The 22,409-nt window shown below is 50.3% G+C and overlaps 1 pseudogene; it reads right to left on the reverse strand.

The window, feature by feature from the left end:
* Window positions 1–1,260: 1,260 nt before the first annotated feature.
* LOC141055006 (uncharacterized) lies at window positions 1,261–3,060 on the reverse strand (annotated as a pseudogene).
* Window positions 3,061–22,409: the final 19,349 nt, after the last annotated feature.

Genomic DNA, 22,409 nt, shown 5'->3' on the forward strand with positions numbered 1-22,409 from the left:
AGAACTGACACCGAGCGTCCACCTGCAGGTACCGGAGAAGTGATACCGAGCGTCCACCTACAGGTACCGGAGAAGTGATACCGAGCGTCCACCTACAGGTAACGGAGAGTGATACCGAGCGTCCACCTACAGGTACCGGAGAAGTGATACCGAGCGTCCACCTGCAGGTACCGGAGAAGTGACACCGAGAGTCCACCTGCAGGTACTGGAGAAGTGATACCGAGCGTCCACCTGCTGGTACCGGAGAAGTGATACCGAGCGTCCACCTGCAGGTACCGAGAAGTGATACCGAGCGTCCACCTCCAGGTATTAGGGACGTGATACCGAGCGTTCACCTGCAGGTACCGGGGAAGTGATACTGAGCATCCACCTGCAGGTACCGCGGAAGTGATACTGAGCGTCCACCTGCAGGTACCGTGGAAATGATACTGAGCGTCCACCTGCAGGTACCAGAGAAGTGATACCGAGCGTTCCCCTGCAGGTACCGGAGAAGTGATACTGAGCGTCCACCTGCAGGTATCGAGGAAGTGATACCGATCGTTCCCCTGCACGTATAGGAAAATTGATACCGAGCATCCACCTGCAGGTACCGGAGAAGTGATACCGAGGGTCCACCTGCAGGTATCGGAGAAGTGATACCTAGCATCCACCTTCCGGTACCGGAGAAGTGATACAGAACGTCCACCTGCAGGTATCGGAGAAGTGATAGCGAGCGTCCACCTGCCGGTACCGGAGAAGTGATACCGAGCGTCCACCTGCAGGTACCGGAGAAGTGATACCGAGCGTCCACCTGCAGGTACCGGAGAAGTGATACCGAGCGTCCACCTGCAGGTACCGGAGAAGTGATACCGAGCGTCCACCTACAGGTACAGGAGAAGTGATACCACGCCTTCACCTGAAGGTTCCGAGGTTCCGGAGAAGTGATACTGCACCTCCGCCTGTAGGTACTGGGGAAGTGATACTGTGCTTCCACCTGAAGAGACCAGGAACAGGTAGTAGAGACCCTGGAGACTGTAGGCAGACTGTAAATTTGGAACAGGTAGCAGAGGTCCTGAAGACTGTAGGCAGACAGGAGACAGGGAGCAGGCAGTAGAGGTCCTGAAGACTGTATGCCAACTGGAGACTGGGAACAGGTTTCAGAGGTCCTGAAGACTGTAGGCAGACAGTAGATAAGGAACAGGTAGCAGAGGTCCTTGAGACTGTAGGCAGACGGTAAATCAGGAAGAGGTAGCAGAGGTCCTGGAGACTGTAGACAGTAAATCAGGAACAGGTAGCAGAGGTTCTGGAGACTGTAGACAGTAAATCAGGAACAGGTAGTAGAGGTCTTGGTGCCACAGTATGGTCCTCCTGTTCTGGCACTTCAGTCTGAGCCTCATCCTCTAATCTCTGGGGTTGAGTCTGAGCCGCAGCCTGACTCCTGATCACAGCTGCCACATACGTACATTCCTGTGCATTGGTACATTTTCCCTCCTCGCACGGGATCTCAGGTGAGTTGCTTTCTTCCACCTTCTCTGTAGCATTTACTTGCATGGTAGGGACATAGTGGGACACCATCCTCCCCAAGTCTGCGCCTAGCAGCACATTGGTGGGAATAGCCTCATACTCCCACCTCTCTGTCCTTTCCCTGCTCCCCAGTCCAGGTACACACGGGCCATGGGCACGGCAGGGCTGACACCTCCAACCCCGGTTATAGACATAGTCTTTCCTGGTATGATATCTGCAGGGTTTACCATAGCTGGACGCACCAGAGTCACCTCTGCCCCAGTGTCTTTGAGGCCAATGGTCACTTTATTGGCAACAGTGACAGATTGACATTTCTCACTGGTCCTCACATCAGAGCTGGCCACAAAGAGGACGGACGGTGGGGGCCCGACGGCTTTGTGGTTGTAGTTGGACATTTCTCCCTATCAGGGCAGACAGAGCTCACATGTCCCACTTTGTTGCAGGAGAAGCATCGGCGTGCATCGCCTAGAGAATGTCTAGTCCCCGGGACCCCATAGGAGGTGGACTTGGGCAGCACTGGTGAGCGGCCGGCAGAGGGAGAAGGGTCCCCATTTGGTTTACCTCCCTTCCAGCTGAATCCCGATGGCTTCCGCACCTCAGGCATCCTGTTGGCCACATAGCAGTCAGCAATCTTTGCGGCCTGATCCGCAGTTCGTGGCTCCCGATCACACACAAATTGTCGTACATCCGTGGGGAACATATGAAGAAACTGATCCTTGACTATAAGATCTGTTAAATCCTCAAGACTGTTAACAGAATGTCCCCTGATCCATTGGTGGAACGTGGTCCTCAAGGTGCTCACAACATCCGCATAGCTGTCCGTTGATCCACGTTGTAGATTCCAGAACTTCCTCTGGTACACTTCAGGGGTTAGGTTGTACTTCCTGATCAGGGCCTCTTTTATTGCCTCATAGTTCCCATCTAGCTCTGGCGGGAGGCCAGCAAAAACTTCCAGGGCTTTGCCTCTCAACCCTGGGGTTAGATACTGCGCCCACTGCTCACAGGGTACATGGTATTGCCTGCAGGTTTTTTCAAACCCCCGAAAGGAAAGTATCTAAGTCCGTATCCTTCTCCATCACAGGGAATTTTTCCAGACGTGGTTTCCTTGGATTTATGTCCTGGGAGGGGGTCAGCTGCAGACTGTTACCCCTTTCTTTTTGAGCCATCTGAAGCTTGAAAGCTGTCTCCTCCCGGCATTCTGCAGCCTCTCTCTCCTCCCGGAGTTCAGCAGCCTCTTTCTCCTTCTGGCATTCTGCAGCCTCTCTCTCCTCCCGGTGTTCTGCAGCCTCTCTCTCCTCAGGGCGTTCTGCAGCCTCTCTCTCAGCCTGGCGTTCTGAACCCTTTCTCTCAGCCTGGCGTTCTGCCTCCTCTCAGCCTGGCGTTCTGCCTCCTCTCTCTCAGCATGGTGTTCTGCCACCTCCCTCTCAGTGTTCTGCAGCCTCTCTCTTAGCCTGGCATTCTGCCGCCTCTCTCTTGGCATTCTGCAGCCTCTCTCAGCCTGGCATTCTGCAGCCTCTCTCTCAGTCTGGCGTTCTGCAGCCTCTCTCTTCCGGCATTCTGCAGCCTCTCACTCAGCCTGGCGTTCTGCAGCCTCTCTCTTGGCGTTCTGCAGCCTCTCTCGGCATTCTGCAGCCTCTCTCTCCTCTCGGCGTTCTGCAGCCTCTCTCTCAGCCTGGCATTCTGCAGCCTCTCTCTCTCCTGGCATTCTGCAGCCTCTCTCTCTCCTTCTGGCATTCTGCAGCCTCTCTCTCCTCTCGGCGCTCTGCAGCCTCTCTCTCCTCTTGGTGTTCTGCAGCCTCTCTCTCCTCCTGGCATTCTGCAGCCTCTCTTTCCTCTCGGCGTTCTGCAGCCTCTCTCTCACCTGGCGTTCTGCAGCCTCTCTCTCTTCTGGCGTTCTGCAGCCTCTCTCTCCTCTCGGCGTTCTGCAGCCTCTCTCTCCTCCTGGGGTTCTGCAGCCTCTCACTCCTCTCGGCGTTCTGCAGCCTCTCTCCTGGCGTTCTGCAGCCTCTCTCTCTCCTTCTGGCGTTCTGCAGCCTCTCTCTCCTCTCTGCATTCTGCAGCTTCTCTCTCCTCTCAGCGTTCTGCAGCCTCTCTCTCCTCTCGGCGTCCTGCAGCCTCTCTCTCAGCCTCTCGGCACTGTAGAATAAGCTGCAGGCGCAGATTGGTGTCACTTGTTCCCAGCTGTTGTAAAGCCATTTGTAAAGTACGAGTCCATAGGCTCTGCAGCACTGGCATTACTGGCACCTCTATCAGGTATCTCCGATGCAAGAGCTGGCTGTCACATCGCCGCTCGCTCCTGTCGTGCCGCCGCCTTCTGCGCCCCATCAGACTCACCAGACCGCAGCTTCCCGGCGCGTCCCCGTCTGTTCTCCTGCTCTGACGACAGCGCTTGCTTTCTCCCGGGCGCGCGCCCCCCGCAGGTCTCGCCGAGCACGCACACTTCCTTCTTTGTGAGCCGGTCGCTCCTCCTGGTCCTCTCTATGGTCAGGAGGACCCTGACCCGGAAGCTCCTCCTCACTCTCCCATATCAGGCCGTCGCTCCCGAGTGACGCTGCCTGATCGTCACTTGTATTTTCCAGTGATTCTGGCCCCACTCTTGCTGGCGGTCTCCGCTGCTTCCTCCACTTCCTCCTACCCCGCATTTACCATTCTGTGTCTCCATCCAGCCTGTATTCCTGCCTTGCCATCCTGTGTCTCCATCCAGCCTGTGTCTCCATCCAGCCTGTGTTCCTGCCGTGCCATCCTGTGTCTCCATCCAGTCTTTGTTCCTGCCGTGCCATCCTGTGTCTCCATCCAGCCTGTGTTCCTGCCGTGCCATCCTGTGTCTCCATCCAGTCTGTGTTCCTGCTGTGCCATCCTGTGTCTCCATCCAGTCTATGTTCCCACCGTGCCTGCCTATATCTCCGCATCTCCGGATTCTGGTCTTTCCGCTCTTTCCGGCTGCCTTGCCTACCTCCTGTCTGGTCTTCCCCCGTGTGCCCTGGGTACCAGCTGCCGCGGTAATAGTCTCCTCTGGGCCTGTCCCAAACGCTCCCTGTATAGGGGGTGGTCCACCTGGTCGGCTCGCCTGGGGGAGGTTCTTTGCCGTGGTCCAGTGGGTTCACCCTCGGGGGTCCTAACAGTACAATCAGGCCATGAATCCCGCTGGTACCTCAGCAACCAACCAGAAGGAACTGGCGACTCTACGAGACAACCAGGCCCGGATCATGACTTTCCTAAAGTCTATGGAATCCCGGCTATCGGCACTACAGCCCTCTGATCCCGGAAGTGCATCCCAGCTGGCCAGTCTCCAGCAGGAACTCGCCCAGCAACGCGATACTCAGGGCCATATTTTAAATTATATTGCCTCTGTGGATAACCGACTCCTCTCTCGCCAAGCTGCCCCTGTTTAGGCGCCGCTTCCACATCCACCGCCCCATTTAGCTAAGCCTCCTCGGTATGGCGGAGACCCCAGATTGTGCAGGGGGTTCCTTAATCAGTGCCAATTACACTTTGATTTGCTGTCTCAGCAATATCCTACGGACCGTGCCAAGGTGGCCTTTATGGTATCCCACTTGGAGAGCGAAGCATTGGCCTGGGTAAACCCTCTCTGGGAGCGAGACGATCCGGTGGTCTCCCAGCTCTCCACATTCCTCGAGACATTTCGCAAGGTTTTTGACGAACCGGGATGCCTGGCCTCAACCACGGAGTCCCTTTTTAATCTCCGCCAGGGTACTCTTTCTGTGGGTCAATATGCCATTCAGTTTCGCACCCTGTCCTCTGAGCTCGGGTGGAACAACGAGGCTTTGGTGGGAGCATTTTGGCGGGGTTTGTCTGCTCGTATCAAGGACGAGCTGGCGGGTCGGGACACTCCCACGTCCCTGGAGGATCTCATCTCCCTGACGACTCGCATTGACTTGCGCTTCCAGGAGCGCTCCTGCGAGTCCGCCAGGGAGAGAAGACTTCCCCGCATTTCCCTAGCAACACGCAGTCCCTCCGGTCCGCGATTTGGCTCTACCTCTGCTGCCCTGGCGTCGGAACCTATGCAGGTAGATTGCCTCAAACCGGCAGAGCAGCGCCGCCAGGAGAGGTTCGACAAGGGTCTCTGTCTTTACTGCAGCAGTTCCCCCCATCTTCTGCGCTCATGTCCGGAGAGGCCGGGAAACGCCTCCGCCTAGGACAGGTAAGAGAGGCCTCCCTAGGTGTTAGTGATACCTCTCCACCCTTGACCCTTTCTGTCCTATTGAATCTTGGTTCCTCCCGCGTCTCTGAGCTGGCCTATATTGATTCTGGAGCTGCCGGGAACTTCATCCAGCTTGAGGCGGTCAAAAAGTTGCGGATACCTGTCAGATCCTTGGAGTCTCCTCAGCAGTTAGCTTCTGACGACGGCGCTCCCCTGCGGGAGGTCGTTACCTTGGTCACCGAAGAAGTGGAATTACAAGTCGAAGCTCTACATCGGGAGAGGATAGCCTTCTTTGTACTGCCCTCGCTATCCCATACGCTCCTCTTAGGCCTTCCGTGGTTAAGGACTCATGAGCCCGTTCTCGATTGGCGATCTGGGGACATTCTCGATGGGGTCAGTCGTGCCACTCTTCGTGCCTTCTTCCCATTCAGCCAATCAAGTTGCTAAGGACTCCAGCGGCGCCCGTGGGTTTGCCTTCAGCCTATTGGTCCTTCGCGGACGTTTTCAACAAAAAGGAGGCAGAGTGCATGCCCCCGCATCGTCCTTATGACAGCCACATCGATCTCGTTCCAGGCTCTACTCCACCTTGGGGCCGAATTTATCCTTTGAATCCTCTCGAATCCCAAGCCATGTCCGAGTACGTCCAGGAAAATCTGGCTAGAGGCTTTATCCGGAAGTCTTCCTCACCCGCAGGCTTCTTTTTCGTGAAGAAGGATGGGGCTCTTCGTCCTTGCATCGACTACCGGGGCCTCAATGATATCACTATCAAGAACAAGTACCCACTTCCTCTCATTCCGGAGCTGTTTGATCGGTTGCGGGGGGCACGAATTTTCACCAAACTGGATCTTCGTGGGGCCTACAATCGCATCCGCATTCGCCCTGGTGACGAATGGAAGACCGCGTTCAACACCAGGGATGGCCATTATGAATATTTGGTCATGCCCTTTGGCTTGTGCAATGCCCCCGCAGTATTCCAGGAATTCGTGAATAACATTTTCCGAGATCTCCTGTACTCTTGTGTGGTAGTGTATCTGGACGATATTCTTGTCTTTTCCTCGGATTTGGCTGCCCATAGGAAGAGTGTTCGTCTAGTCCTCTCATGCCTGAGGGAGAATCGCCTATATGCGAAACTGGAGAAATGCTCCTTTGAACAAACCTCTCTTCCGTTCCTGGGGTACATTGTTTCTGATTCTGGCTTAAGCATGGATCCAGAGAAAGTGTCAGCCGTACTCAACTGGCCACAACCTCACGGAGTCAAGGCAATTCAACGATTCCTGGGTTTTGCCAATTACTACCGGCAATTCATCCCTCATTTTTCTTCCTTGACCGCTCCCATCTCCTCTCTGATTTGTAAGGGGGCCAACCCGCACGTTTGGTCCTCAGAGGCCGAAGAATCCTTTCTTGTCCTGAAGCAAGCCTTTGCGTCTGCTCCAGTCCTTCACCGCCCAAAGACTAACAATCCTTTTATTTTGGAGGTGGATGCCTCTGCCATCGGGGCCAGAGCTGTACTCTCTCAGAGATCTCCTTCCGGGCGACTGGTCACCTGTGGCTTCTTCTCAAAGACGTTCTTCACTCCGGAACGGAATTACTCCATTGGTGACAGGGAGCTTTTGGCCATCAAGATGGCGTTGCAGGAATGGCGGTACCTTTTGGAAGGAGCTGTGCATCCTTTTAAGATCTACACGGACCATAAGAATTTGGCTTACATCCGATCGGCACAGAGACTTAATCCACGACAAGCGAGATGGTCTTTATTTTTCGCCCGTTTCGATTTTGAATTGCACTTTTGCCCAGGTAGGAAGAACCTCAAGGCTGATGGGTTGTCCAGATCCTTTCTTGCCATCGATACCGAGGAGGGCCCTACGCACATCCTGGATCCCTCCAAGATCATCACGGTGACACCCCTCAGTTTGTCTACCCTACCACCGGGTAAGACCTTCGTCCCAGTGACCAACAAGAAACGAGTCTTGCATTGGGGTCATGCCTCCAAAATTGCAGGCCATGTTGGGTTGAAAAAGACCCTTCGTCTGGTCTCACGCTACTATTGGTGGCCTACTCTTCCTCAAGTTGTTCGTAGTTTTTTAGCCTCGTGTCCATCCTGGGCCAAAAACAAGGTCCCCAGGCAATTACCTTCTGGACTCTTGCACCCGCTTCCAGTCCGTTCGGCTCCCTGGCAGCACATTGCTATGGACTTTATCACTGACCTGCCTCGTTCTTCTGGATGTACTGTCATCTTAGTCGTTGTGGATAGATTCTCCAAGATGACTCATTTCATCCCTCTGTTACCCTCGGCTCCTGATTTGGCGAAGATTTTTATCCACCATATTTTTCATGTCCATGGCTTCCCTCAACGTATTGTCTCTGACAGAGGAGTCCAGTTCACCTCCCGATTTTGGAGAGCGCTCTGCAAGTTTATGAACATCACACTGGATTTCTCCTCCGCATATCACCCTCAGACCAACGGTCAAGCAGAGCGTACTAACCAAATTTTGGCTAATTACCTCCGTCATTTCTCCAACACTCACCAGAACGACTGGTCAGACTTGCTCCCATGGGTCGAATTTGCGTATAACAATCACGCCAACGAATCTTCTGCCAAGTCTCCCTTCTTTATCATCTATGGGCTACATCCAGGCGTGCCTCTACCGGTTCCTCTTGTTTCGGGTGTGCCGGCCGCTGATCTTCTGTCTGGGGAGTTCTCCAGGATCTGGCAGGAGACCAAAACCGCTCTCGAACAAGCGCAGGTTAAGATGAAGAGACACGCAAACAAAAGGCGCTTGGACCCAGCTCTCTACCATCCTGGCGACAGAGTGTGGTTATCCTCCAAGTTCATCCGCCTTAGGATCCCTTCGCACAAATTGGGTCCCCGGTATATTGGACCCTTCTAGGTCTTGACTCGCATCAACGATGTCTCTTACAAGTTAAAGCTCCCTGCCTCGCTTCGCATCCCTAATTCATTTCATGTTTCTCTTCTGAAACCTGTGGTGCTCAACCAATTCCATGTCACTACCACCCGCACTCCCCAGCCTGTTTCCGCCGATGATGTCTTTGAGGTTAAAGACATTCTCACCATGAAAAAGCTAAGGGGAAAGACCTTTTTTCTGGTCGATTGGAAGGGTTTTGGCCCTGAGGAGAGATCTTGGGAGCCTCGGGAGAACATTCAAGCTCCCCGGATTTTGGCAAGATTTCTTTCCAGCCTTGGGAGGGGGGCGCGTAAGGAGGGGGGTACTGTCACGTCGCCGCTCGCTCCTGTCGTGCTGCCGCCTTCTGCGCCCCGTCAGACTCACCAGACCGCAGCTTCCCGGTGCGTCCCCGTCTGTTCTCCTGCTCTGACGACAGCGCTTGCTTCCTCCCGGGCGCGCGCCCCACGCAGGTCTCGCCGGGGACGCGCACTTCCTCCTTTGTGAGCAGGTCGCTCCTCCTGGTCCTCTCTATGGTCAGGAGGACCCTGACCCGGAAGCTCCTCCTCACTCTCACATATCAGGCCGTCGCTCCCTAGTGACGCTGCCTGATCGTCACTTGTATTTTCCATTGATTCTGGCCCCACTCTTGCTGGCGGTCTCCGCTGCTTCCTCCACTTCCTCCTACCCCGCATTTACCATTCTGTGTCTCCATCCAGCCTGTATTCCTGCCTTGCCATCCTGTGTCTCCATCCAGCCTGTGTCTCCATCCAGCCTGTGTTCCTGCCGTGCCATCCTGTGTCTCCATCCAGTCTGTGTTCCTGCCGTGCCATCCTGTGTCTCCATCCAGCCTGTGTTCCTGCCGTGCCATCCTGTGTCTCCATCCAGTCTGTGTTCCTGCCGTGCCATCCTGTGTCTCCATCCAGTCTGTGTTCCCACCGTGCCTGCCTATATCTCCGCATCTCTGTATTCTGGTCTCTCCGCTCTTTCCGGCTGCCTTGCCTACCTCCTGTCTGGTCTTCCCCCATGTGCCCTGGGTACCAGCTGCCGTGGTAATAGTCTCCTCTGGGCCTGTCCCAAACGCTCCCTGTATAGGGGGTGGTCCACCTGGTCGGCTCGCCCGGGGGAGGTTCGTTGCCGTGGTCCAGTGGGTTCACCCTCGGGTGTCCTAACACTGGCATTGCTGGGACTCTCTCCTTGCCCAGATGCTTCAGTATTTTGCTCTATGTCCTGCTCGACCAAGGCGCGTATCAGCAGTTCCTTGGATCTGTCGGCTGCCTCTATTCCTCTGCTCACAGAGGTCGCTCAGAGCCTCTCTGCTCTGCTTCTTGTACAGGGCTGCCATATCGATGAACAGCCTTTGCCAAATAACAGAAAAGAAAACCGGATTACTTACCGATAATACTCTTTTGTAGAGTCCACGACAGCACCCACTGAGAGAGGGGATCCGCCCCCGGAACAGGAAACCTACAGAGAGATAAATGGGGCGGTCCCCCTCGCTCCCTCAGTTTGTGTTACTGAGAACAACGGAGGAACCGCCATACATGTTTTAGTCAATTTGTTTGGGCGATTCATCTATCTTACGCCTACATCATTTAAGTTTGCTAAGTTTAACCACGTATAAAATCTTAATTACAATCTCCGCCACCAAGGAGACCCATGTGAAAAAAGTTTTACGGGAGGGAAGTGAGCGGGTGCTGTCGTGGACTCTACAAAAGAGTATTACCGGTAAGTAATCCGGTTTTTCCTCTTCGCCACGACAGCACCCACTGAGAGATTTCCAGAGATAATCACTTGGGAGGGCACACCGTGTTAAGGACTGATCTACCGAAAGACAGATCCTCGGTAGAGGATAAATCTAGTCTATAGTGACTATAAAAGGTAGATGGAGAAGACCAGGTTGCCGCCTTACATATTTGTTCAATTGGGACGTTTGCCCTCTCGGCCCAGGAGGATGATATGGCTCTAGTAGAGTGCGCCTTAATCCCCAGCGGAGTTTCTTCTCCTCTAGCCAAATATGCCATTATGATCGCATCTCTGATCCACCTGGATAATGTGCCTGTTGTAACTCCAGACCCCTTTCTGTTGCCCTGGAAGGAGACAAAAAGAGACCTACTCTGCCTCCAGGGACTGGTCCTATCAAGGTAGGCTAGTACAGCTCTCCTCACATCTAAGGTGTGATATTTCACCTCGTCCTGGTTTGACGGGTTTTCGTAGAAGGAAGGTAGGCATATCTCCTGAGACCTATGGAATTTAGTTACCCGTTTGGGAAGGTAGGACGTATCTGTCTTCAAAATCAGTCTGTCTCGTGTTATTGACAAGAACGGAGGGTCTATTGATAGAGCATGAAGATCACCTACTCTTCTAGCTGATACTAAAGCCACTAGTGTAGCCGTTTTCAATGAGAGGCACTTCACTGATGCTGAATCTATGGGTTCAAACGGGGCCTGAGTAAAGGCATCCAAGACCAGAGTAAGGTCCCATGCCGGAAGCAGAGGAATATGCACCGGTTCTGATCGTTGACAGGCTGAAACAAAACGGGTCACCCATCTATTTGCTGCCACGTTATAGTTAAATAGGGCTCCTAGGGCCGATATATGGACTTTAAGAGTATTTACTGAGAGGCCCAATTCTCTGCCTCTTTGAAGAAACTCTAAGATGGCCGTAGTGGGTGGTTCACCGGCTAGCGCTGCTGGGTGAAAGGTCAGGAATTTCCTCCACACCTTGGCGTATATCTTTGTTGTAGATTCTTTTCTACTTTGTAGCAGGGTATTAATTAGGTTTTTCGAAAAGCCTTTCTGCTTTAATAGTTCCCTTTCAAATTCCAGGCCGCTAGGTGTAGTGCTTTGACCAATGGATGGTAGCAGGGTCCCTGCGAGAGAAGATCCTGGTGCAGCGGCAGGATCCACGGGTCGGTTATCGACATGGCTCTCAGCCAGGAAAACCACGGCCTCTTGGGCCAAAACGGGGCTATCAAGATGACCCTCGCCCTCTCTTGTCTTATTTTCCTGACTACTGTTGGCAGCAGAACCATTGGAGGGAAGGCATAGGCTAGCTGGAATGTCCAGGGTGCTTGGAGGGCATCTAGAATGTCTGGGTTGTCTGACCTGTAGAGCGAAGCAAACCTTTTTACACGTCTGTTGGCTCTGGTCGCGAACAGGTCTATCTCTGGTCTGCCCCATTCTGTCGCTATCGTCTCGAAGACGTGCCTGCTGAGGACCCACTCGCCCTGATATAGGACCCGTCGACTGAGATAGTCTGTTTGAGAGTTGTCCACTCCTCTTATGTGGAGTGCCGACAAGGAGTGAAGATGTACTTCGGCCACCTCTAGGATCTTTTCCGCGATAGACATCAACGGTCCCGATCGTGTACCTCCTTGTCGGTTTATATAGGCCACTGCGGTGGTATTGTCTGTCTGGACCCTCACGTGGGTTCCTCTTAACTGCGGGAGAAATTGAGACATCGCATAGTAAATTGCTTTTAGCTCCTTTACATTAGAGGAGGTTTCTATTTCATGTTTACGCCACCGGCCTTGTATCATGTGCTCCTCCAGGTGGGCCCCCCAACCTAAGGGGCTAGCATCCGTGGTGAGCACCTTGGAGGGAGTTACCCACCATTGCACTCCCTTTGACAAATTGGTAGGATTCAACCACCACTCTAGGGACTTAACCGGCGATAGGGACATCTTCCCTTCCAACCATCCCTGCAGTCTATCTGTTTCCTGCAGAATAGCCCATTGTAGCTTTCTGGAGTGGAATTGAGCCCATTGCACCGCCGGGATGCACGATATCAGGGATCCCAGCAAGGACATACCCTGTCTCAATGATATTACGGGTCTTCCTATAGTATCTTGCATCTTATTGATTATAGCCACTGCTTTAGCGTCTGGTAAAAAGCATTTTTGACTTACGGAGTCTACTTGCAGGCCTAGGAACCTCTGACAGGTCACTGGTTCTAGCCTGGACTTCTCCCAGTTAATTAGCCAGCCCAGTGTTTGTAAGGATGAGATAATCTGAGCCATTCTTGTCTCACACTGAGAAACAGAATTCCCCACTACTAGTAGGTCGTCCAAGTAAGGGATCACTAGGGTGTCATTCAGTCTTACATACGACATCACCTCCAGCATCAATTTGGTAAATACCCGAGGAGCCATGGATAGCCCGAATGGCATTGCCGCAAACTGGAAATGCTGAATCCGACCCTTGAACCAGACCGCTACCTGCAGGAACTTCTGGTGCTCTCGGAATATGGGGAGATGGTAATAGGCATCCTTTAGATCCAAGACTGCCATATAACACCTGGGAAACAAAAGTTTTATTGCAGAATTTATTGACTCCATCTTAAACGGCCTCAGCCTCAAGAAGGTATTAAGCTTCTTTAAATTTATTATAGTCCTGAAAGAGCCATCTGGTTTTGGGATTAAAAATAGAGGAGAATAAAAACCCATTCCTCTTTCGTCTCCTGGGACCTCTATCAGGACCTGTTTAGTTAGCAGTACTGCAATCTCCATCTCTAGTGCTTCCTGCTGTATCTGGGATTTCATGGAAGTCAATAGGAAGAGGTTCGGTGGGTGCCGAACGAATTCTAGTTTTAGGCCCGATGAGACGATATCAATGGCCCATGGGTTTGATGTTACCTTCCCCCATTGGTGGCTGAATTTCAGTAGTCTGCCACCTACCGGTGTACTGGTATTAGCGGAACCTGTCTCCTCTGAAGGGACGTTTTCCGAACTGATTGCCCCTTTGTTTGGGGTCCTTATTTCCCCAGCGATCCTGGGGTTTAAAGTCTTTCTTTTTGCCAAACGGCGGTTTTCTGTAGGCCCTCCTATTAAAGGGAATATACGGGTTAGGAAAACCTTTCTTTCTCTCCCCCGCTTTTGTTAAGATCTCGTCCAGTTCCGTACCAAATAAGTACTTACCCTGGCAGGGTATAGCACACAGTCTAGTTTTTGTTTGTGTGTCTCCTTTCCACCCCTTCAACCATAAGGCCCGCCGGCCTGCATTGGTTAGTCCTGCTGCTCTAGCGGATAAACGGAGAGAGTCCGCTGAGGAATCGGAGAGGAAGGCAGCTGCTCCCTTAATGAGGGGCATAGAGGACAGGAGTTTACTCCTGGCTACTCCATTCTTAATATTGTCCTCTAGGTCATTCAGCTACACCAACATTGACCTTGCCGTGCACGTGGCTGCTATTGCGGGCTTAAAAGCTGCCGTACATGCTTCCCAGGATCGTTTAAGGAGTGTATCGGTCTTACTATCTAATGAGTCAGCCAACATTCCTGAATCCTCTACCGGCAGGGAGGATCTACGAGAGGTAGAGGCCACTGCCGCATCCACCTTGGGGGCTCTCGACCAAGCCGTCAATTCCTCGTCGTCAAAAGGATATTTACGCTTTGACGTTAAGGGGAGGAAGGTTCTCTGCCCCTGTTTCTCCCACTCCCTTTTTACTAGCTCCTTTATAGCTGGGACCACTGGGAATGCACGGACCTTTTTACAGGAAATGCCTGCAAACATTATGTCTTGCGGAGTCTTGGGGTCCCTACTCTCTGGTAGCCCCATGGTATTCCGGACCGACTTAACCAAGTTGCTGACGCTGTCTGTAGGGAAACACGTCTGCTCCTCATCCTCTGAGGAAGGGTATTCCTGGGATCTATCAGAGTCTAGATCCCCAGTTTCTGCCGATGAGTTTGACGCCGGCGAAGCTCCCCCTCTTGGTGAACCTATTTCTCTCACGGAGGAGTGATCTCCCAGACTCCTGGAGCTGCCTAAGGCCCGTAGCTCTTCTCTAATTATTGCTCGGATATCCTCCTTCTTCCGCGAGGATTCCTCCTGTAAGGCCTCCTCAACACACGACTGGCATAGTCTCTTAGGGTGGCCGTCTGGGAGGGGCTGAGAACATAAGGCACACTCTCTATTTTTCGCCTTCTCCGTTCTTTTGGCCTAAAAAAAGGGGGGTGCGGACCAGAAACAAGCGAACATCAGTCATTTATTCTGACTAAAAACACTCACCCGTGAGTTTCATCAGTAACTACCGGCTGCGGGGTCCGCGACTCAGGCTTAGGCGAGGCGTGGGACGGTTTTTTCTCTTTACGTTCTTTCTCCAAGGGCTCGCCTTGCCTGGAAGGTCCACTAGATTCCTTCCTGGAGCTGCCACTTCTTCTGGTGCTACTACTTCTCCTTGTAGTACCGCTTTGTCTGCTGCCATGTGGGGATTCCACTGGCTGAATCAACGGGAGCGAAGCTGGGTCATCTATGGATGACATGACTGCGCATCGGCGCTATGCTCGTGGCTTCTTTTTATAGGTTCCTTTTTTTTTTTTTTTTTTCCTCTGCGCATGCGCGGGGGTTTCCCCGCGATCGCCGCCTCCTGTATCGACCCCGGAAGTTGTCCCACCACTTCCGGGTCGCCTTTGCCTGGGAGCGCCGCAGGAAGCGGTTATGCAGCGGCCGCCGGACCCTGACCCCTATGCGCCCGGCCGCCCCCCTTGCGCAGGTATGATCCCCGTAGCGCTGCCTGGCACAGCGCTCAGGCCCTTCCGCTTTTCTCCCGGGAGGGGCGCGCTCCTGGTACTTACGATGCGCTCCCCACTTGCTGGGCCCTCAGGCTCTTCTGCTCTGTCCCGGGCCCACCGCCATCCCGGATACATGGGATATGTAATGCGCTTCTCCCCCTTCCTGGGGGGGGTATATGCACCGTCCCCTTTAGTGAGCCTTGGCACTTTTTCTCCTCCGGCCTCACCTGCATTACCAGCTCTGGGGGGGGGAAAATTCGCCTCTCCGCCCGACGCTGCTTCCAGTCCTGGGGCCCCTGCTGCTCATATTATGCACGCAGGCGGCTACCAGACCAGGTATCCTCTTCTGCAGGTTCCTTTCCAGGAACAGGAAACCAAACTGAGGGAGCGAGGGGGACCGCCCCATTTATCTCTCTGTAGGTTTCCTGTTCCGGGGGCGGATCCCCTCTCTCAGTGGGTGCTGTCGTGGCGAAGAGGAAAAAACGGGGAAGGGAAACTGTTTAGTAGTATGTGTAAGTAAGCACCGAGCTGAACCTTGTAGAGCTGGTGCCCTCCTCGCAAGGATAAAAAGGCATGAGCACAGGGAATAATTGCTTACACCATGCACTAATGCTCTAATAGAAATACATTCTATCCCACCGCTGTCGCCAATCTGTCACGTACCCGCTTCTCAGCACGTGACTTGGGGAGCTATTTTTACCCTTTCTATCTCCTCCTCCTCATCTATTGTGTTTTGCACATATTTCAGGGTTGCTGGATTTGGTTGTTATATTTACATCTTGTAGATAGGGAAAGTGATTACAAGATTTCATTTGCCTGATCTCAACATCGTTTCCTCTTTCGGAGATAGATTGGACCAGTGATTTGTAGCAAAGATCACTAATTGCAGGTTGTCTCAAGTCGATTGTTTAAATGTAAGCTATATTGTGTATCTGGACCTTACATCGATTCCTCATGAGAAAGTGTAGATTATTGCTTTGTCGCTTGTGTCATTGTGTAATGGATGCATTATCACCATGTTGCTTTTACAACCCCTGGCAAAAATGATGGAATCCCCGGCCTTGGAGGATGTTCATTCAGTTGTTTAATTTTGTGGAAAAAAAAGCCGATCACAGACCTGGCACAAACTAACGTCATTTCATATGGCGACTGTCTGGCTTTAAGAAACACTAAAAGAAATCAAGAACAAATAATGTGGCAGTCAATAAATGCACAAGTTGATGCTGATATTTTGGAGACTTTTCTTATCCCATCAATTGAAAGGATTTTTGGGGATGATGAAATCATTTTTCAAGATAATGCATCCTGCCATAGAGCAAAAACTGTGCAAACATTCCTTGAAAAACGACACATAAGGCCAATGTCATGGCCTGCAAATAGTCCGGATCTCAATCCAATAGAAAATCTTTGGTGGAAGATGAAGAAAATGGTCGATGACAAGGCTCCGACCTGCAGAGCTGATCTGGGAACAGCAGAGAAAGTTGGAGCCAGATTGATGAAGAGTGCTGTGTGACACTCATTAAGGCTAGTTTCACATTTACGTTTGGAGGTGCAGCGGACGATCGCCGAGAAGCTCCGCCCCCTGCCGCGCCTCCACCGGTCAGCTCGTTGCGTTTGGTGCAGGTCGCCGCAGCGTCAAAATGACGCATGCGGCGGCAAACGCATACCTGCACACATCCTGCGTACCCAATGCTAAAGATAGGGTACACAGGCCGCATGCAGCGGTATGCGCCCATAGGCAGAGCTGACCGGAGGAGGCGCAGCAGACGGCGAAGCTTCACGGCGAGCGTCCGCTGCGCCTCCAAACGCAAATGTGAAACTAGCCTAAGTCCATGCCTCAGAGACTGCAAGCTGTTAGAAAAGCCAGCGGTGGTGCGACAAAATACTAGTGATGTGTTGGAGGGTTTTTTTGTTGGTTTGTTTTTCATGATTCCATAATTTTTCCCCTATGCTTGGTTTAAAAAAGTAACCATTACTGACTGCCTCATTTCTTGTTCTGGATTTCTTTTAGTGTTTCTTAAAGCCAGAACGTTGCCATTTCAATTGACTTTAGTTTTGTGCCAGGTCTGTGATCGGCTTTATTTCTACAAAATTAAACAACTGAATGAACATCCTCCAAGGCCGGTGAGTCCAGAATCTTTGCCAGGGGTTGTATATTGTGTGGTTTGGTGTGCTTTGTACACTGTAATAAAATTGTTATTTTTCAAATTGCTATATTTTGTGGTCCTTTTTTAGTGGCATAGTCTCTTTCATACAGGTTGCAGTATATAGCTTTTTGACATGCCTTGGGTTGATCACTTGTTCTACCTCATATTTAATGTAATTTATTGATGGTGCCCTCTTATGTGTCAGTTATTCAATACATCACCAGAACCACCATGAGTGCATGACTACATCACCAGAACCACCATGAGTACATGACTACATCACCAGAACCACCACGAGTACATGACTACATCACCAGAACCACCACGAGTACATGAATACATCACCAGAACCACCACAAGTACATGACTACATCACCAGAACCACCACGAGTACATGACTACATCACCAGAACCACCACGAGTACATGACTACATCACCAGAACCACCATGAATACATGACATCACCAGAACCACCATGAGTACATGACTACATCACCAGAACCACCATGAGTACATGACTACATCACCAGAACCACCATGAGTACATGACTACATCACCAGAACCACCACGAGTACATGAATACATCACCAGAACCACCACGAGTACATTAATACATCACCAGAACCACGAGTACATGACTACATCACCAGAACCACCACGAGTACATGACTACATCACCAGAACCACCATGAGTACATACACTGTGTGCAGAATTATTAGGCAAATGAGTATTTTGATCACATCATCCTTTCTATACATGTCGTCCTACTCCAAGCTGTATAGGCTTGAACGCCAACTGCCAATTATGTAAATCAGGTGATTTGCATCTCTATAATGAGGAGGGGTGTGGTCTAATGACATCAACACCCTATATAAGGTGTGCTTAATTATTAGGCAACTTCCTTTCCTTTGGCAAAATTGGTCAGAAGAAAGATTTGGCAGACTCTGAAAAGTCGAAAATTGTGCGATGTCTTGCAGAGGGATGCAGCAGTCTTGAAATTGCCAAATTTTTGAAGCGTGATCACCGAACAATCAAGCGTTTCATGGCAAATATCCAACAGGGTCGCAAGAAGCGTGTTGATAAAAAAAAGGCGCAAAATAACTGCCCATGAATTGAAGAAAATCAAGCGTCAAGCTGTCAAGATGCCATTTGCCACCAGTTTTGCCATATTTCAGAGCTGCAGCATTACTGGAGTATCAAAAAGCACAAGGTGTGCCATACTCAGGGACATGGCCAAGGTAAGGAAGGCTGAAAAACGACCACCTCTCAACAAGAAACATAAGATAAAACGTCAAGACTGGGCCAAGAAATATCTTAAAGGGAATCTGTCACCCCTTTTTGGAGATATCATATAATGATGTCATTCAATTGTATGTCACATATGCATTCTCTTAGTACTTTTGCTTCCCCCTGACCCTGCACCTTTAATGCATAAATACCTTTTTTATATCGGTTCAGATGTATGTAAACTGCCGCTGTCCGGTCCGCTGGGCGGTATTGGCTGGTATCATCAAAGATGAACTTGTGGGACCTTTTCGGGTTGAGGATGGAGTGAAGCTCAACTCCCAGACCTAGTGCCAGTTTCTGGAAGACACCTTCTTCAAGCAGTGGTACAGGAAGAAGTCGGTGTCGTTCAAGAAAAACATGATTTTCATGCAGGACAATGCTCCATCACATGCATCCAAATACTCCACAGCGTGGCTGCCCAGTAAAGGTCTAAAAGAAAAAATAACGACATGGCCCCCTTGTTCACCTGATCTGAACCCCATAGAGAACCTGTGGTTCCTCATAAAATGTGAGATCTACAGGGAGGGAAAACAGTACACCTCTCGGAGCAGTGTCTGGGAGGCTGTGGTGGCTGCGGCACATTGCAATGTGGATCGTAAAGATATCAAGCAACTGACAGAATCTATGGATGGAAGGAAGGTGAGTGTCATCGTTTCTTTCTTTAAGGTGGCTATATTGGTCACTGATTTTTTTTGTTTTTGAATGTCAGAAATGTTTATTTCCAAATTTTGTGTTGCTTTATTGTTTACCTGGTGAAAATAAACAAGTGAGATGGGTAGATATTTGGTTTTCTTGAGTTGCCTAATAATTCTGCACTGTAATAGTTACCTGAAAAAAACAGATATCCTCCTAAGATCGCCAAATCTAAAAAAAAACCTACTCCAACTTCCAAAAATATTACGATTTGATATCTATGAGTATTTTGGGTTGATTGAGAACATAGTTGTTGTTCAATAATAAAAAGAATCCTCTCAAATACAACTTGCATAATAATTCTGCACACGGTGTAAATACACCGTGAACCACCATGAATACATGACTACATCACCAGAACCACCATGAGTACATGACTACATCACCAGAACCAGCATGAGTACATGAATACATCACCAGAACCACCATGAGTACATGACTACATCACCAGAACCAGCATGAGTACATGAATACATCACCAGAACAAGCATGAGTACATGACTGTTGTGAGTTCATTTTCCCCTTCACCATTGAGGTCTGATGAACTCCCTCTTCTGGTGAAGGAAGGTAGTGAGGCTGATTACCAAGCACCTGAGCAGGATGATGATGACTGGGTGACTGGAATTGCTGACTGGATATAAGGCAGCCGACGCCCTTCTGCCTTGCTGGTGATTTCTCTGAGGGATTCTAGGAGACCAGTCTGATTCCTGCTCCTCAAAAGCTAAGTTTTCTGCTCTGCTTTTTGCATTTGTGTTTTGCCTTGTTTTTCTGCCATTCCCTGCTGGGGTGAGCTGAATTCCTTTTTGCTCTGTCTTAAGAAAATACCTGAGTACTGATATAGTCTTTTTGAAGCCTAGCGTCTTCAGGGCTTTTTTCCCTATCAGTCTGTTGGCTCTTGTTTTGATAGGGTTTTGGCGGATTGCAGACAGCAGCTTTTCTATCCTGTCCTATTTAGTTAGCTTGGGCCCCATCATTTGCTCAGCCTATCTTTCTATCTGTGTGAGTGTTTTTTCATCTTGCATCACCGTCATTATATGTTGGGGGCTGCCTATTGCTTTGGGGTCTGCTCTGGGGCAGTTTAGATTTCCCTTTCTGTCTTTAGGCTATTTAGTTCTCCGGCTGTGATCGAGGGGTCTAGGGCACCATAGGAACCCCCCACGGCTACTGCTAGTTGCTGTTGATAGGTTCAGGGGTCTGCAATCCGATAGCTGCCAACTTCTCTGTTTTCTGGACTTAGCTAGTATTTCGTTTTTTGCCTCCTACAGTGACTCATTCATAACAGAATCACCAGCCATACTGCAGATCCTAGGGTACTCAATAGCAGGAAAGAATTGTTAAAAAAAAAAGTGTGTATATTTTTTCCTCTATATCTCTGAGGCCGTATGGGTAATTTTTTTTTCTCTCAATGGAGATAAAGCAATTGTCTGATCGTGTGGAGCAGCTCGCTGCGGAAGTGCAGGGAATTTCTGCCTACCTTGCTCATTCACATGCTGCTGAACCAAAGATCCCTACTCCTGATGTGTTTTTTTGGGGATCGGTCTAAATTTTTGAATTTCAAAAATAATTGTAAATTATTTTTTGCCTTAAAGCCTAACTTGTCAGGGAGCTCCGCGCAGCGGGTTAAAATGGTCATCTCTTTGCTGCGTGGCGATCCCCAGGATTGGGCTTTTCTTTGAAACCAGATGATCCTATTCTGACTAATGTGAACGCATTTTTTCAAGCCTTGGGGTTGTTGTATGACGAACCTAATGCTATTGATCAGGCTGAAAAGACCCTGTTGGCATTAAGCCAGGGTCGAGATTCTGCAGAATTGTACTGTCAAAAATTCCGAAAGTGGGCGGTCCTTACTACCTGGAATGATAATGCCTTGGCAGCTCTCTTTCGGAAGGGTTTGTCAGAAGCCGTAAAAGATACTATGGTGGGATTTCCTGTTCCCTCTGGTCTTGACGATTCTATGTCATTAGCCATTCAGGTTGATCGGTGTTTACGTGAACGCAAAACTGCACGAGAGGTGTTGCCACCTGTTGAACAAGTGTCTGAACCTATGCAATGTGATAGAGTTTTGTCCAGGGAGCAACGTCAGGAGTTCAGAAGGCGTAATAACCTGTGTTTTTTTTGTGGAGATGCCTCGCATATTATTTCTGTCTGTCCTAAACGAGAGAAACGTTTTGCACACACGTTTTCTGTGGGTGGTGTTCAACCTAAGTTTCTTCTGGCAATTACTCTGATCTGCTCCCTGTCCACATTTTCCGCCAAGGCTTTTGTGGATTCGGGAGCAGCCCTGAACCTAATGGACTTGGATTTTGCTAAACGTTGTGGATTTCCGATGACACCTCTGTGGACGTCTATCCCTTTGAGGGGGATTGATGCTACTGCTTTGGCGAAAAATAAACCTCAGTTTTGGACCCAGGTGGTAATGCGGGTCGCCCCAGACCATCAAGAAAATTGCAGATTTTTGGTGTTGCATAATTTTCATGATACCATTGTTCTGGGTTTTCCCTGGTTGCAAATTCATAATCCAGTTTTGGATTGGAAATCCGTGTCTGTGGTGAGTTGGGGTTGTCGGTGTGCCCTTAGTGAGGCTCCGGTTTTTTCCACCTCTCCTCAGTCGCATGATGTTCCTGATTATTTGGTGGACTTTTATGATGTATTTAGTGAGAATGAGTCTGCGTCTTTGCCTCCTCATAGGAGTTATGACTGTGCAATTGAACTGAGCCCGGGGTGTAAATTTCCCAAGGGTCAGCTCTTCAATTTATCTGTACCCGAGCACGAGGCTATGCGATCCTATATTAAGGAGGCGTTGGAGAAGGGTCATATTAGACCATCCTCTTCACCCTTAGGTGCCGGTTTTTTTTTCGTGGCCAAAAAGGATGGTTCATTAAGGCCTTGTATTGATTATCGTGCCCTCAACAAAATTACTATTAAATATCAGTATCCGTTACCCGATTTCGGATCTATTCTCCAGAGTTAAAGGTGCTTGCTGGTTTACCAAGCTTGACCTCAGGGGGGCGTATAATCTTATCCGCATTAAGCATGGGGATGAATGGAAGACGGCGTTTAATACTCCGGAGGGACATTTTGAGTACCTGGTGATGCCTTTTGGGCTCACTAATGCCCCTTCTGTCTTCCAGTGCTTCATGAACGATATTTTCCGAGACTTTGTGGATAAATTTTTGATTATGTATCTGGATGATATTTTGATCTTC

This window comes from Dendrobates tinctorius, unplaced genomic scaffold (genome assembly GCF_039654945.1).
Source record: "Dendrobates tinctorius isolate UK_male_01 unplaced genomic scaffold, ASM3965494v1 ptg000182l, whole genome shotgun sequence".
Classification (NCBI taxonomy): Eukaryota; Metazoa; Chordata; class Amphibia; order Anura; family Dendrobatidae; genus Dendrobates; species Dendrobates tinctorius.